The 16264-nt window shown below is 39.4% G+C and overlaps 1 long non-coding RNA gene across 1 annotated transcript in view; it reads right to left on the minus strand.

The window, feature by feature from the left end:
• Positions 1-798: 798 nt before the first annotated feature.
• The window catches only part of LOC136377375 (uncharacterized), a 32143-nt gene continuing 16677 nt past the window's right edge, over positions 799-16264 (minus strand). The window contains exon 3 of the long non-coding RNA XR_010746289.1: positions 799-909. This is a non-coding gene — a long non-coding RNA (uncharacterized lncRNA). The remainder of the gene's footprint in view (positions 910-16264) is intronic.

The raw sequence follows: 16264 nt of genomic DNA on the forward strand, positions 1-16264 counted from the left end.
TCCCAAAGTTTCCTCTCCCCTCTTTTATTATTGTTGTTATTAGTAGTAGTATTAAATTTTCTGTGAAAATTACAAATACCTTATGAAAAATTTAAATATACAATATGTTGTTAGCTATATACACACTGCTATAGAGTAGATCTTTAGATTTATTTATTTGCATAAGAAAAACATCAAATTAGAAGGGAAAGGTTAAAGTTACCTTTTTTTGCAGTTGATATGGTCATGTATAGAAAATCCTAAGTGTTTCACTAAAAACCTGTTAAAACCAATAAACAAATTCAGTAGAAGTACAAAATACAATAAAGAAATAAAAATCAATTGTATTTCTATATACTAACAATGAACTGTCTGGAAAAGATTAGGAAATAAATCCCATTTACAATAGAATAAAAATAAATAAATACATAGGAAGAAATTTACTCCAGGTGATGAAAGATATGTATACTGAAAACTATAAAACTATGATGCAAAAATTGAAGGAGATTGAAATACAGTAAATGGAAACATACACATGTTCATGGATGGGAAGAATTAATATCGTTAAATTGCCCATAATATCCAAAGTGATTTATAGATTTAATGCAATCTCTTTCAAAATTCCAATGGCATTTTTCAGAGAAATAGAAAAAACAATCTTGGCCCTGGCCAGTTGGCAGTTGGCTCAGTCTATTGAGTATCAGCCCAGTGTTGGATGTCCTCAGTTTGTTGCCCGGTCAGGGCAAATATGAGAAGCAACCATCTGCTTTTCTTCCTGACCCTCTTCTCCTTTCCTCCTCTTCCCCTCCCAGTAGCCCCAGACCTGAGGATAATTGGGTTGATCCAAGCATTGGCCCCAGATGGGTGTTGTCTGGTGGATCCTTGTTAGGGCGCATGTGGGCATCTGTCTCTCTATCTCCTCCCCTCTCTCTTAAAAAAAAAAAAAAAAAAAAGAAAACAGTTTTAAAATTGATGTAGAACCACAAAAAAACAAAGCAATCTTGAGTAAGAATAACAAAGCTGGAGGCATTATACTTCCTGATTTCAAATTATATTTCAAAGCTGTAGTAATAAATACAGTATGGTATCCTGGCACATAAAAGCTGACAAATAGCCTGACCAGGCGGTGGCGCAGTGGATAGAGCATCGGACTGGGATGCAGAAGGACCCGGGTTTGAGACCCTGAGGTCGCCAGCTTGAGTGCGGGCTCATCTGGTTTGAGCAAGGCTCACCAGCTTGAACCCAAGGTCACTGGTTCCAGCAAGGGGTTACTCGGTCTGCTGAAGGCCTGTGGTCAAGGCACATATGAGAAAGCAATCAAGGAACAACTAAGGTGTTGCAACGCACAATGAAAAACTAATGATTGATGCTTCTCATCTCTCTGTTCCTGTCTGTCTGTCCCTGTCTATCCCTCTCTCTGACTCACTCTCTGTCTCTGTAATAAATAAATAAAATTTAAAAAAAAAAAAAAGCTGACAAATAGACTGATGGAACAGAATCAAGATCCTGGAAATAAATCCACACAAATATATTGTCAACTAATCTTTGACAAGGACTCCAAAAATAAGAAATGGGGAAATAATAATTTTTTCAATATTATTAGAAAAAATGAATATCCACGTTGGAAAAAATGAAATTGGACCTATGTCTTTTACCATACATAAAAATCAACTTAAAATAAATTAAGGGCTTAAATGTAAGACCTGAAAACTCTTAGGAAAAAAAAAAAAAGAGGGATAAAACCTTCTTCACATTGGTCTTATCAATGAGTTTTTGGATATGACACCATAATCACAAGTAGCAAAAGAAAAGTAGGACTACATCACTAAAAATCTTCTTCACTGCAAAGGAAACAATCATCAAAATAAACAATCTACAGAATGGGGAAAAAAATTGCAATTGACCCTAGAACAATGTGGAGGTAAAGGGTATAGGTCAACTGTGCAGTCAAAAATCTACATATAACTAAAATCTACTTTCCCAACCTTGGGGTTGACCTTTGAACAACACATGTTGGAACTGCATGGATCAAATGCACTGTGTTGGTCAATTAAAAAAAAAATTCATGTATAAGTGCACAAGTACAATTCAAACCCTTATTATTCAAGGGTCAACTGTATTTGTAAACTATATATCTGGCAAAGAATTATTATCCAAAATAAATAAAAGACCTCTACAACTCAACACCAAGAATCAAATGACCTAAACAGACAATTCTCAAAAAAAGTCATATAAATGACTAACAGGTATATAAGAACATGCCCAACATCAACAATCAATAGGGAAATGCAAATCAAAACCAAAATAAAATATCACCTCACATTTGTTAAGATGACTATTATTTATTAGAATACAGAACAAAGGGAAATGAACCCTGGTTCCCAGTTAGTGAGAATGTAAATTGGTGCAGCCATTGCCAAAAAACCCAAAAAACAATATGGAGGTTCTTTTAAAAATTAAAAATAGAATTATCATGTGACCCAGCAATTTCACTTCTGAGTAAACATTCAAAGGAAATAAAATCAAAATCTTGAAGATATATATGCATTCCCATGACCACAGCAGCATTATTAATAAAGATAAGTAAACAATCTAAGTTTTCATCAGTGGATGAATGGATAAAGAAAATATGGTGTATACTTTTGGAAAAATAATATTCAACCTTTAAAAGGAAGGAAATTCTGCCTTTTTAACAACATGGATGGACCTGGAGGACAATAGGCTAAGTGAAATAAGTCAGATACAGAGAGACAAACACTGTATGATCTTACTTATATGTGGAATCTAAACTAGTCCAACTTATGGAAACAAAGAGTAGATGTAATTTCCAGGGTTTAGAGAGAGACAAAAACTTTGCCGGACCAGATGGTGGCGCAGTGGATAGAGCATTGGACTGGGATGTGGAAGGATCCAGGTTCGAGACCCCGAGGTCGCCAGCTTGAGCACGGGCTCATCTGGTTTGAGCAAAAAGCTCACCAGCTTGGGCCCAGGGTTGCCTGGCTCCAGCAAGGGGTTACTCAGTCTGCTGAAGGCCCGCGGTCAAGGCACATATGAGAAAGCAATCAATGAACAACTAAGAAGTCAAAACGTGCAATGAAAAACTAATGATTGATGCTTCTCATCTCTCCATTCCTGCCTGTCTATCCCTCTCTCTGACTCTCTCTGTCTCTAAAAAAAAAAAAAACAAACAAACAAAAAAAACAACTTTGAGGTCGTGGTTAAGGACAGCTTTTTTGAATCACTTAATTTTTTCTCAGAGCTTTTTCTCATCATTTTTCTCCATGTTAATAAATGATAAAGCAAAAATCCCCAGAATTTTATTCTTCAATTGGATTTCATTGTTTTTCATGCTCAATCCATGGTGATTCACTCAATACACATGAATTATCATCTGAACCCCTCCAACCAGTACATATTCTAGATTATTATCTGTTAATCCTGAGAATTTATTTTAAACATATGATCACATGAGAACTTTTCAATTTCTAAACTTTCTTCTTAGTGTAGATGGTGAGTATGTGAGACTATCTCTATAAATACTAACATAACAACAATAGCATAACATATGCTATTGCATAACAACAAAGTAACATAAACAACAACATAAACATGTTTTATAACAACTAATATTTGAGGCGTTCATGAGATCTGAATTTTGTCCAGGGACAGAATTTACTTACTACATAGCATTGAAAAAACACTAGATATTTCCATTCTTCAGTTTTCAGAATGGAAGCTGTAATATATTAGACATAAATCATCTGCATTAAGCCATGAATAACAAATATTATTCTAAATAGCAAAGGCAGTTTATATTTGTCTCACTATTTGAACTCTACCTGAAGGAAACAGGAACTTGAAGACACAGGTGTAATATAAGTGGTACTTTGCCTGGTGTGTTTGTGTATGGAAAATTATTTCTCTTTGTTGGTACTATTCTCTTATTCAAAATGCCATTCAATGGCAAATTGTGGTCACTCACGGCTATGTACTCCTTGTGTACAACTGCCATGGCTCAGTAGATGCTCTCGGTGGGGTTTTTAAGAACAGGACATTTGCATTTTTTATCTGAGAGGCTCTATCATTTCTGAATCTCTGTGATTTTTTCTTCTTTCTCATCCTGAGTTGCTTTCAATTTCTGTGGGCATTGAGTCATTCTGGTGTGGTATGTAATTTGTTTTATTCAGTGGTTTTTTATCATGCATAGATAAAAAGCCTTTTTTTTATCACTCATTTAAATTATTGTTTTCCTCTGGTGATGGATTTTTGCAGCTTCTGTATTTACTTTATTACTTGTGACTAAGGCATGTTTTCCTGTGGGAACCCAGCAGAGCTTTGCATTGAGTATTACTTCATCATCATTCTGCAATATACTCTCAGCAATATCTCTACACAAAGAAAGAGGCAAATAGTCTATGGGTTAAATATAGTTCCATGAAATAACTCCTGCTTACTCTCATAGCCTCAGCCTGTGCCTCAAATGCTTTTAGAATTTTACAACCTATATTAACATAGTTCATTTATTTCCTGTGTCCTATATTTCATATGGTTATGTTTTTGCCTTGAACAAAAAAGGGGGAAAGTGATAAAATGGTAGGAGCAGTTTTCTTCTCATCCTATCTTTCCAAACTCAAATATAGATATAAAATTTTTATGAAATGTCACATTTATCCCTGAAGATTTAAGTGAGTGCATAAACTTCCGCCAGACTTCTGGGAATTTCTCTAAATCGACTAAGGCTCTCATATTACTCACCAAAAGAAAAGTAAAAAAACAAAACAAAACAACCCCCCCCCCCCCCAAGAATATTGAAATATTTTCTTAGTGGCTAGGTTTTTCCTCCTAAATTTTCTGCTGAGTTAATTCCAGTGGGCCCAATTTCCTTCATTCGTTCATGAAGTTAAATAATTGGAAAACAGTTAACAGTTTTAGGTGGCTTTAAATCCTATCCCTTTTCTTCAGATAGAACCACTTTGAAATTGTCATGGAAGATAAAAAGCTATCCTTTGTTTAAGATCCTCAGAGGAGAAAAGTCCACTTCCTTCCTTATTAACTATTCTACATCTCTAACATCTTACTGTCAGTATTTTCTAAGGCCTACCTAAAACTCGGATAATAACTTAAGTCTATTTCATTTTTCATTCAGAAGCAAATATAACAAATTATTTTCAGGAAGTCACAATGGTAGTCTCTGTAAAGCATGTATATTTAAGTTAGACACTGATCTTGCTATTATAAAATGCTTTAGCTTCTTAAAAGAGATAAGTAATTAAACATCTATGAAAAGTCACTAATAATAAAAAATATGCACATAATAGTATTATTCTTCAGAGAAATGTTCAGTTTCTTTAGTTAGAGAGACAGGGACACTCTTGAAAAGAGCTGAGCTAAAGACATGTCAGTGCTTGAAGAAGAGAAGTATGAAACCTAAGGCATTGGGACATAGTATTTATGATTTCAAATGCCGGAATAAAGAGCTTGAAGTCTATTCTTACTGTCAAAGCTTGTTTGAATCTAAGCTCTGTCTTAGGGCTTTTGTTCAATCTACAGACATATCTCTAAGCCACAGTTTCTCATTTGTAAGATCATGATAATGACATAGATTTCAACATATTTATGAGGATATAGTGAGACAATGTAAAAAGTGTTCACCATAGTTTTTGGCACATAGAAAGTGTTTAGTAAAAGAAAAGAAAGTTGATGTCAATTATAACAATTATAATAATATTTTATGGTGGCAATAGGGAACCATTAAGAAATTCTGAGCAGTGGCCCTGGCTGGTTGACTCAGTGGTAGAGCGTCGGTCTGGCGTGCAGAAGTCCCGGGTTCAATTCCCAGCCAGGGCACACAGGAGAAGCGCCCATCTGCTTCTCCACCCCTCCCCCTCTCCTTCCTCTCTGTCTCTTTCTTCCCCTCCCGCAGCTGAGGCTCCATTGGAGCAAAGACGGCCCGGGCGCTGGGGATGGCTCCTTGGCCTCTGCCCCAGGTACTAGAGTGGCTCTGGTCACAACAGAGCGACGCCCCGGAGGGGCAGAGCTTCGCCCCCTGGTGGGTAGAGCATCGCCCCTGGTGGGCGTGCCGGGTGGATCCCGGTCGGGCGCATGCGGGAGTCTGTCTGACTGTCTCTCCCGTTTCCAGCTTCAGGGAAAAAAAAAAAATCCAAAAAAAGAAAAGAAATTCTGAGCAGTAAAGTGTGATTATAACCATGTTTCAAATGATTAATCCAAGAATAGGAAGCAAATGTAACAATGGATAGAAAGGAAATTAGTTTTAAGAGAAACAAATAACCTATATGTTTTTAAATGTATATTTTATTGATTTTAGAGGGAGAAAAGGAGAGAACAAGAGAGAGACAAAACTATCTGTTCCTGTATGTGCCCTGAACAAGGATTAAACTGGCAACCTTTGTTCTTTGGGATGATGCACCAACTAACAGAGATATCTGGCCAGGCTATTACAGATATGTTTTAAAAGGCTTAATTTAAGGATAGTGATGGTAATGAAGAACAGATGTGGGGAAGAATATAAAAGTTTTTCATTCTCAGTATAGTGAAGTTTTATATATTATATCTACTGTATTTTTTGCTCCATAAGACATAACTAGGGTTTTAATGAGAAAAATAAGAAAAAAAATATTCTGAACCAAATAATGTGTTAAAATATTTAATAAAATATACCTGTAAAGCCAGTAGCCATGGCCACAAGCACAGCCGCCTGGCCTATGCAGGTTCACATTTGATTTGGAAAGACAGTAATGAAACAACAGAGCCAAGAACTGGTGGGCCATTAGCTTTAATCCTAGCTTGCAGCCTGTGGCAAGAAATACACACAGTGAGAAAACACCTTTTCATTCAGGGCTCCCAAAACCACTGACTTATCCAAGTTTCCTAGAATCAAAGGTTTCTAGCTCACCAAATTTATTCACCTCTATTCCCTATATAAAGCCAGTATCTAGGGCCACCATCACAGCAGCCTGGCCCCATGCAGGTTTGCATTGGATTCGGACAGTCGGTAAAGAAACAATGGAGCCAAGAACTGGTGGGTCGTTATTTTTAATCCTAGCTTGCACCCAGCAGGCAAGTAAAAAACACACACTGGGCTCCAAAACCCACTCACATTCAGTGCTCACAAAGCTACTGACTTATCCAAGTTTCCTAGAATCAAAGGTTTCTAGCTCACCAGACTTATTCACCTCTGTTCCCCATCTCCTTCCTTCTCCCTGCACAAACTCTGCACTAACTGGCCTCTCATTCAACACTCCACCATCTTGGCTGCTTCTCCTGGCCTCCTCCACATGGCCTTTCTCTGCTCTCTAATGCTAATCCCAGGAACCGAGAGAGCAAGCTCCCATTCTGTCCCCATTTTATAGTGTAGATTCATAACCTTTAATCCAATATACAAAATAGGGAAGTTTCTAATACAAAGTCACTTCTCTGGGGCATGATGGGATTGTACCACCCCACATCAAAACGGGTGGGAAAGGCTTAATCCTAAAACCAAGCCCCAAGCTACAAGGATCCTGCCTGCCCACAGCCCACCCCAACACACATTAATATCACGTGGGCAACGGCCTCCACGTGGGCAGCGTCATGTTTAACAAAGTGAACATAATACATTTTATCTGCCCAACACCCTATCTCCTTTTCTCTGCACAAACTCTGCACAAACTGGCTTTTCCTTCAGCACTTTGCCATCTTGGCTGCTTCTCCTTTCCTCCACGTGGCCTTTCTCTGCTCTCCTCTCTCATGCTAATCTCAGGAACCGAAAGAGAGCAAGCTCCCGTCTGCCCCATTTTATAGTGTAGAAATCAAAACCTTTAATCCAATATACAAACAAGGAAGTCTCTGATACAAAGTCACTTATCTGAGGCATAATGGGATTCCTCATGAAAGTGCACCACCCCACATTATGCAATGCAGTCAAGGGTGTGAGGAAAAGCTTAGTTTTAAAACTAAGGCTTAGGCTATAACAATCCTGCCTGATTACAGCTTTTCCCTCAAACCCAATGCAAACTATAAGCAAGCCAACATATATTACATTTATAAACTTATTTGACCAACAATACCACAATAATATTTCAACAATGTAAACTCTACAGCAGTATTAACAACCATTAGCACTGTTATTAACAAATGAGAAGAGACTTTAATGTTCAAATACTCTTTTACTTGTCCAGGAACCTGTAGCAGGTAAAAAAATAAAATAAACATTCGCTCCATAAGATGCACGGGTATTTTCCCCTCCACTTTTTTGGGGGAAAAAAGTGTATCTTATGGAGCAAAAAATATGGTATTTAGTCTTTAATTCATTTTTTTAATCCAGTTATTTTTGTTTACTGTTTATTTTTTTACAAAATATTTGATCACCACTTTGACTCACACCATCTCTCCCTTGTGCTATGCATTAGAATAATTAAAACCTTCATCTAATTACTTTTCCATAAGGCATTTCAAAAATTGGCATGTGGCAAGTAATAATCCTATCAATTGAATAATTGAGTTTCACAGAATTTAATTTAGAACACATATTAAACACATAGATCATAATAAATTACAATTTTACTTACCTTCCAATCCTTCAAGAAATAGTCACTTCTAGCACCTGGATGGCAGGAGAAATTTGTCCTGAAAAGTTCTCTATAACAGAGTGATGATGTAAACTTTTTTGAATTTTGGTAAATCCATTTTATAGCAGTTGAAAATTTGTACTCAGGATTCCAGAGAACCCATGTTCAATATAGAGATGTCATTTACTATATGTGTAACCTTGGGAAAATTACCTATTCATCTAAGTCTCAGTTTATTTATCTGTTACTTAGAGCTAATGAAAGTACTCAACTTGAAACTGGAAAATATATCAGAGTTTCTGCTGCTTGTCACCATTTCAGACACAGAAATGGATCTTTCTAGGTGCTTTATTCAGATGGCCAGCAATCTGGGAACATAGGGATGCATTCCCAAATTATCTCAACTCCCTTTTCCCAGCTAACCTTTTTTTACAAGGGGAAGAAAAGGGTAGGTAAGAGTTTGGGGATTTGAAGGGAGAGTTAATCAGATCATAGTCAAAGTTAATTGAATCATAGCCAGCAAGAGTTTTGTCCTTAGAGTGCAAAGGCTTTGCTTGCAGTTCCCTGGGGCGAAAAGGTGGGTCACTGGCAGATCTCATTAAATCCTGTAGGCCTATTCAGGTGTCCCAGTTCCTGGAACAAAGCTTTTACTTGCATTAACTGTTATGCCCACTGATCATAACCAAAGCTGCCATTATTCAAAGTAAAATTTTGACTCTTGAGCTTCTCCTATCAAACTCACAAATATCATATATATATCACTTTGCCTGGTATACTATTATAATAGTATACCATATTATAATTGTTACACATATTGTAATTGCTACTGTTATCATTAACATTAAGCTTCAAATGATGGTTGATAATCTTCATATTTTTTGTACCTGAGTTCTTCATAGTCCTATCTTGTTCCCTTTACTTCAGTTCTTAACTACCAAATTATAAAGAAATCAGAAATAAATCAGTTTTATGTTTTCAAAATTATTTTTAAGGCTTATGTTTAAGAGCATATGTTATGTGTTATCAAGATGCAAGATCTGTTGAAAAATTGTTCAGATATCCAGGGTTCATGTTTCAGATTTATTTTATATTGGTGGCTAGGGAAGAGTTAACTCCCAAATAATCTTGGGTGCTACAATAAAAAAAATTAACTTTTAAGACAGGAACTCAGCTAATTTTGGATTCAACTCTTTTTTTTCCCCCCTGTAAAGCCAGTGGCCAAGGCCAGGGCCACCATCAGAGCCGCCTGGCTCATGCAGGTTCGCATTGGATTCGGACAGTCGGTAAAGAAACAATGGAGCCAAGAACTGTTGGGCCTTCATCTTTAATCCTAGCTTGCACCTGGTGGGCAAGTAAAAACACACACTGGGCTCCAAAACCCAATCACATTCAGCGCTCACAAAGCTACTGATTTATCCGAGTTTCCTAGAATCAAAGGTTTCTAGCTCACCAGCCTTATTCTCCTCAGTTCCCCATCTCCTTCCTTATCCCAGATACAAACTCGACACAAACTGGCATCTCACTCAGCACTCCGCCATCTTGGCTGCTTCTCCTGGCCTACTCCACGTGGCCTCCTTCTGCTCTCTGCTCTGCTATCTCCTCTGAAGATAATCTCAGGAACCAAGAGCCCAAACTCCCGCTCTGCCCCCACTTTATACTGTAGCTTCACAACCTCTAATCCAATATATAAAGTAGGGAAGTCCCTAATACAAAGTCACTTCCCTGAGGCATGATTGGATTGTACCGCCCCACATCAAAAAGGGTGGGAAAGGCTTAATCCCAAAACCAAGCCCCAGGCTACAAGAATTCTCAACACACATTAATATCACCTGGGTGACAGCCTCATGTGGGCACCGCCATCCTCAACAAAGTGAGCATAATACATTTTATCTGCCCAACACCCCCTGAGGGAAAAATATGAAACTGTTGTTTTGAAATCTGTTGCTTTTCTTCCTCATCTGACTGCTTAAGTCTTACCAGTTTGGTTTCTAGTCAATCTCTTCCTGAGAAATCTTGTCCCTATGTTGGGCAGATAAAATGCTCACTTTGTTAAAGATGGTGCTGCCCACATGGAAGCCTGTCACCCAGGTGATATTAATATGTGTTGGGGGCAGGGTGTGGGCAGGCAGGATCCTTGTAGCCTGGAGCTTGGTTTTAGGACTAAGCCTTTCCCACCTTTTTTGATGTGGGGTGGTGCAATCCCATTATGCCCCAGATAAGTGACTTTGTATTAAAGACTTCCCTATTTTGTATATTGGATTAAAGGTTTTGATTTCTGCACTATAAAATGGAGCTTGCTCTCTCGGTTCCTGAAACTAGCATTAGAGCAGAGAGCAGAGAAAAGCCACTGGAGGAGGCCAGGAGAAGCAGCCAAGATGGCGGAGTATTGAGTGAGAAGCCAGTTTGTGCAGAATTTGTGCAGGAAGAAGAAAGGAGATGGGGAACAGAGGTGAATAAGGCTGGTGAGCTAGAAACCTTTGATTCTAGGAAACTCGGATAAGTCAGTAGCTTTGTGAGCATTGAATGTGAGTGGGTTTTGGAGCCCAGTGTTTGTTTTTACTTGCCCGCCGGGTGCAAGCTAGGATTAAAGATGATGGCCCACCAGTTTTTGGCTCCGTTGTTTCTTTACTGACTGTCCGAATCCAATGCAAACCTGCATGGGGAAGGCTGCTGTGATGGTGGCCCTGGCTACTGGCCTTACACCCCACTATTGTATGTAAATAATTAAAAAGATATAAGATGAGAGGGCCCCTCCAACTGATCTGTATATAAACAGTATCAGGCAGATGTCAGAGACTGCACAGTTTCCTATGGAAATCTTTGTGCTTATCTTGCCTTATTTTCTGAAAGTTAGATCTATTCTTGGTCTCTCTAGCTGTACTTTCTACTGATTTAATCTCGTTCCTTCCATTGGAGAGATCAAGAACACCTGGTTATGGTCTCCTCCCTACTAATCCTTTACATTTGAAGACTATTAATAAATTAACACTAAATGTTCTCTCCTGCAAGCTAAATTATTTCAATTCTTTCAATCCTAGCATTACACAAAATATCAACTTGCCAATCCTTAATCATTTTTGTGCCTTGTGCGTATCCTACTGTTTACTTCTCCAAACTCAATTAATATTCGGAACTTTAAAAAGACTTGGTGTTGAGAAGATAAAATATATTATGCTCACTTTGTTAAGATGGCGCTGCCCACATGAAAGCCTGTCACCCAGGTGATTGCTTGGGATGGACATGATTGTATATTAATGTGTGTTGGGGGTGGGCTGTGGGCAGGCAGGATCCTTGTAGCCTGGGGCTTGGTTTTAGGACTAAGCCTTTCCCACCCTTTTTGATGTGGGGTGGACTTTGTATCAGAGACTTTCTTATTTTGTATATTGGATTAAAGGTTTTGATTTCTGCACTATAAATGGGGGCAGACCAGGAGCTTGCTGTCTCTCAGTTCCTGAGATTAATATTAGAGGGGAGAGCAGAGAAGAGAGCAGAGAGAGGCCACGTGGAGGAGGCCAGAAGCAGCCAAGATGGCGGAGTGTTGAAGGAGAAGCCTGTTTGTGCAGAGAGAAGGAGATGGGGAACAAAGGTGAATAAGTCTGGTGAGCTAGAAATCTTTAATTCTAGGAAATTCAGATAAGTCAGTAGCTTTGTAAGCACCGAATGAGTGGGTTTTGGAACCCAGTGTGTGTTTTTACTTGCCCTCTGGGTGCAAGCTAGAATAAAGAAGATGGCCCCCAAGTTCTTGGCCCCATTGTTTCATTGCCGTCTGTCCGAATCCAATGCGAACCTGCATGCGCTGGGTGGCTGTGATGGTGGCTGGGGCAACTGGCTTCACATTTGGCATACTTGGCAGGATTCGATACAGATTGGCAAGGAGCCACCACCACCTTTGAGTGGTGGAGTAGAGGACTGGCTGCTCTTATGGTTCCCCATGGTTGACCTTTTGGGGGCCATGGGCAGGCTGACTTTTACAGCCATTCATGAGGAAACTGAGAGCTCTGTGGAAGACGCTGCCCGGGACCTGCAAACTGAGCAGTGGAAGGAGCTGAAGCAAACGTGGGAGAAACAGATGCTGACCCTGGGGCTGGAGCAAGCACTGGAGGAGGTCGACCAGGTTCATGAGATTCGTTTGGAAATGGAGCAGATGCTGGAGAAGAAATCACAGGTTCGTGAGTTGCAGCTTGCCTTGGACATTGTGGAGAGCCAGCAGTGGTGGGAGGCTGGGGCTGAGGCCAGAGCTGGAGCTGCAAGGCCCGCATAGCAGAAGGTAGCAGCGGCCCGGGACTCGAGCTCAGCAGCAGGAACTGGTGTTTCCAGTTCCTCTTTGGAGGATGAGGAGAATCAGGCTGGAGTTGCGATCTGCAGTCTCCAGAAGGTGAGAGGCCATCAGCAAGGATTATACCCCTGGTAGGTCTGTGACTTGGGGACATAGAGGTGAATGCCATCATGCTCTCTGGAGCAGAGATGGAAATGCTGACTGCCATTGCTACATGTTCCTCCTTGGGACAGTGTAAGACCTGCCAGGATGGCAGGAATGAAGGGGGTGGCTGACACCCCTTGTGCATGGACTGATTTCCTGGACTATGACCAGAGTGGGCACTGGCTCCTTTGTTGGATGGACTTATGGATTTTGGACAATGTAAAATACCCTGATGGGGGAGAGAGGCGGCTTTGCTGGAGGCCCTTCCCATGTCCTAGGAAGCTTTTCCCGTGGCTGGAAAGAAGGCCGAGGACATTTTGCTTTTTTGGCAAAGTGCTCAGAGACTGATGAAATGTACCTTTGTAATTGTTGAAATTGTATGATTTGTCATGTATTTGTAATTTGTGTAATGTGCCTAATTTTCTTGCACAGGAATGCCGGTGGTGTAGATTGTGGGTAGTAAAGTGAGCATAGGGGTGGATTGTTGGGCAGATAAAATATATTATGCTCACTTTGTTAAAGATGGCACTGCCCATATGGAAGCCCATCACCCAGGTGATTGCTTGGGATGGGCGTGATTGTACTAATGTGTGTTGGGGGCGGGCTGTTGGCAGGCAGGATCATTGTAGCCTGGGGCTTAGTTTTAGGACTAAGCCTTTCCCACCCTTTTTGATGTGGGATGGTGCAATCCCATCATGCCTCAGATAGGTGACTTTGTATCAGAGACTTCCTTATTTTGTATATTGGATTAAAGGTTTTGATTTCTGCACTATAAAGTGGGGCAGACTGGGAGCTTGCTCTCTCAGTTCCTGAGATTAGCATTAGAGGAGAGAGCAGAGAGGAGAGCAGAGAGAGGCCATGTGGAGGAGGCCAGGAGAAGCAGCCAAGATGGTGGAGTGCTGAGGGAGAAGCCAGTTTATGCAGAGTTTATGCAGAGAGAAGGAAGGAGATGGGGAACAGAGCTGAATAAGGCTGGTGAGCTAGAAACCTTTGATTCTAGGAAACTCGAATAAGTCAGTAGCTTTGTGAGCACTGAGTGAGTGGGTTTTGGAGCCCAGTGTGTGTTTTTCCTTGCCCTCCAGGTGCAAGCTAGGAATAAACATGATGGCCCCCAAGTTCTTGGCTCCATTGTTTCATTACCGTCTGTCTGAATCCAGTGCGAACCTGCATGGTCAGGGCGACTATGATGGTGGCCATGGCAACTGGCTTCACACTTGGTTTTCTAAAAATAATAGTCATCATTGATGAATATATGGGGAAATTATGCTTTCCAGAGTTTAATCTCAGGAAAAATTCTAAACTCTAAATTAAAGTATGCTACATCAATTCTAGGATAATTTTTTCCAGCATAAGCTTAAAAAAATACTCTGTACTTTTACTATTTGTCATCTTCTTCTAAATTCCAGAAGCTTCCACCTATAACCAGTCTTTAGAATGAATTACATATTTAGAGGAAAGACTGTTTTAGCTGGAAATCTAAGATGTTTATATCAATGTATAAGTTTTCCAATAGTCAATACCGAAGTGTGAAGAAGAAAAGATGAAATGTGCACATCAGTGGAAGTTTTGGTAAAACAAACAAACAAAACCTATACTTTATGAATAAATCTCTCTCTGCCCTTCTGTTCTTCCATTTCCCCAATGTATCAGCTTTACAATTGTTTATAGAAGCCTGTGCTTTATATTTGTAGAATTTACCACAGTTTGGAATCTTATATTTTTGTGTGTGTGGTTAATATCTAGTCTCCCATCATACTTTAAGCTTCATGAGGGTAGGGGCCTTATCTATTTGTCTTGAAATTGTAACTCTGATGTTTGGCACATAGTAGATATTTTAGAAATATTTGTGTTATATTAAACATTGCATAAATGAATGTGTTACTTGTGATTACACCCATTGAGATGTGCAATTGCAACTTCCCTCTCAAGTGTGAAATTTCATTTTTACTTATTCTATTAAAATATATAATTAAAAGAAATTGCTGTCTAGGAGATAATTATGTCATTTCTAAAGTAACATGTTAATACAAAACATAAATGTATTGACCTATTCTTTTTTCTTTTTCCTTAAATAAGAATCAGGGAGGCAGAGAGACAGACTCTCACATGCCAGGATCCAACCAGCAAGCCCACTAGGGGGTGATGCTCTGCCCATCTAGGGTGTTGCTACAAAGCCATCCTCAGTGCCTGGGGTCAAGTTGCTCTAATCTAGCCATAGCTATAGAGATAAAGAGAAGAGAGAGATAAAGAGTGAGAGAGAGAGGGAGAGGGTGGAGAAGAAGATGGTCATTTTTCCTGTGTGCCTGATCAAGAATCGAACTGAGAACATCCACACCCTGGGCTGACACTCCATTGCTGAGCTAACCAGCTGGGGTGTATTGACCTATTCTTAAGAAGAAATCAAAGACTTAAGAAAATAGGAATAGATATCAGAGTCAGTTTTGATGTGTGAGATGAGCACAGAATTTGAGGAAGATGAGAAATCAATGGTCTTTTCCTACTGAAATTAGATTCTGTAGCAGGAAGACCTACCTAGTGAGATATGTCCTCTGTGAAAGGCTTTCTCTTCTTGGAGTAAATGGGATTGGAAAGTTTTAAAAATGGGGAGTGAAAAAAAAAAAAAAGCCTGACCAGGTGGTGGTGCAGTGGATGGAGCATCAGACTGGGATGCGGAGGACCCAGGTTGGAGACACCGAGGTCGCCAGCTTGGGCATGGGCTCATCTGGTTTGAGCAAAAGCTCGCCAGCTTGAACCCAAGGTTGCTGGCTGAGCAAGGGGTTACTCAGTCTACTGAAGGCCTGCAGTCAAGGCACATATGAGAAAGCAATCAATGAACAACTAAGGTGTCGCAATGAAAAACTGATGATTGATGCTTCTCATCTCTCTGTGTTTCTATCTGTCCCTATCTATCCCTCTCTCTGTCTCTGTAAAAAAAAAAAAAAAAGGGGGGGGGAGTGTACTGTAGGGCTGGTGAATACAGTTAAAAATTTAGTAAAATAAATATTACAAGAGTACATGGCTTTACATCAAACAGCCAACACCATGACTTTAAAAATAACTATTCTATTATAATTCATATAGTTAGAGCAACTATTCTATGATAAATATGCAAATAAAATATTCTTTATATCAGTACAGAATACTTTTCTTCACTTTCTCAATTTTTATAGGGAGCCTATGCATCTTATCTTATTTACTTATTGTCTCTACAAAATAAAAGTGTAATTTTAGCAATATTCTTATAATACAGTTTACAGAAGTACATTATAACTATTTTTCAATGTAAGAAATGTCAATA

The sequence above is a fragment of the Saccopteryx leptura genome, chromosome 6 (genome assembly GCF_036850995.1).
Source record: "Saccopteryx leptura isolate mSacLep1 chromosome 6, mSacLep1_pri_phased_curated, whole genome shotgun sequence".
Lineage (NCBI taxonomy): Eukaryota > Metazoa > Chordata > Mammalia > Chiroptera > Emballonuridae > Saccopteryx > Saccopteryx leptura.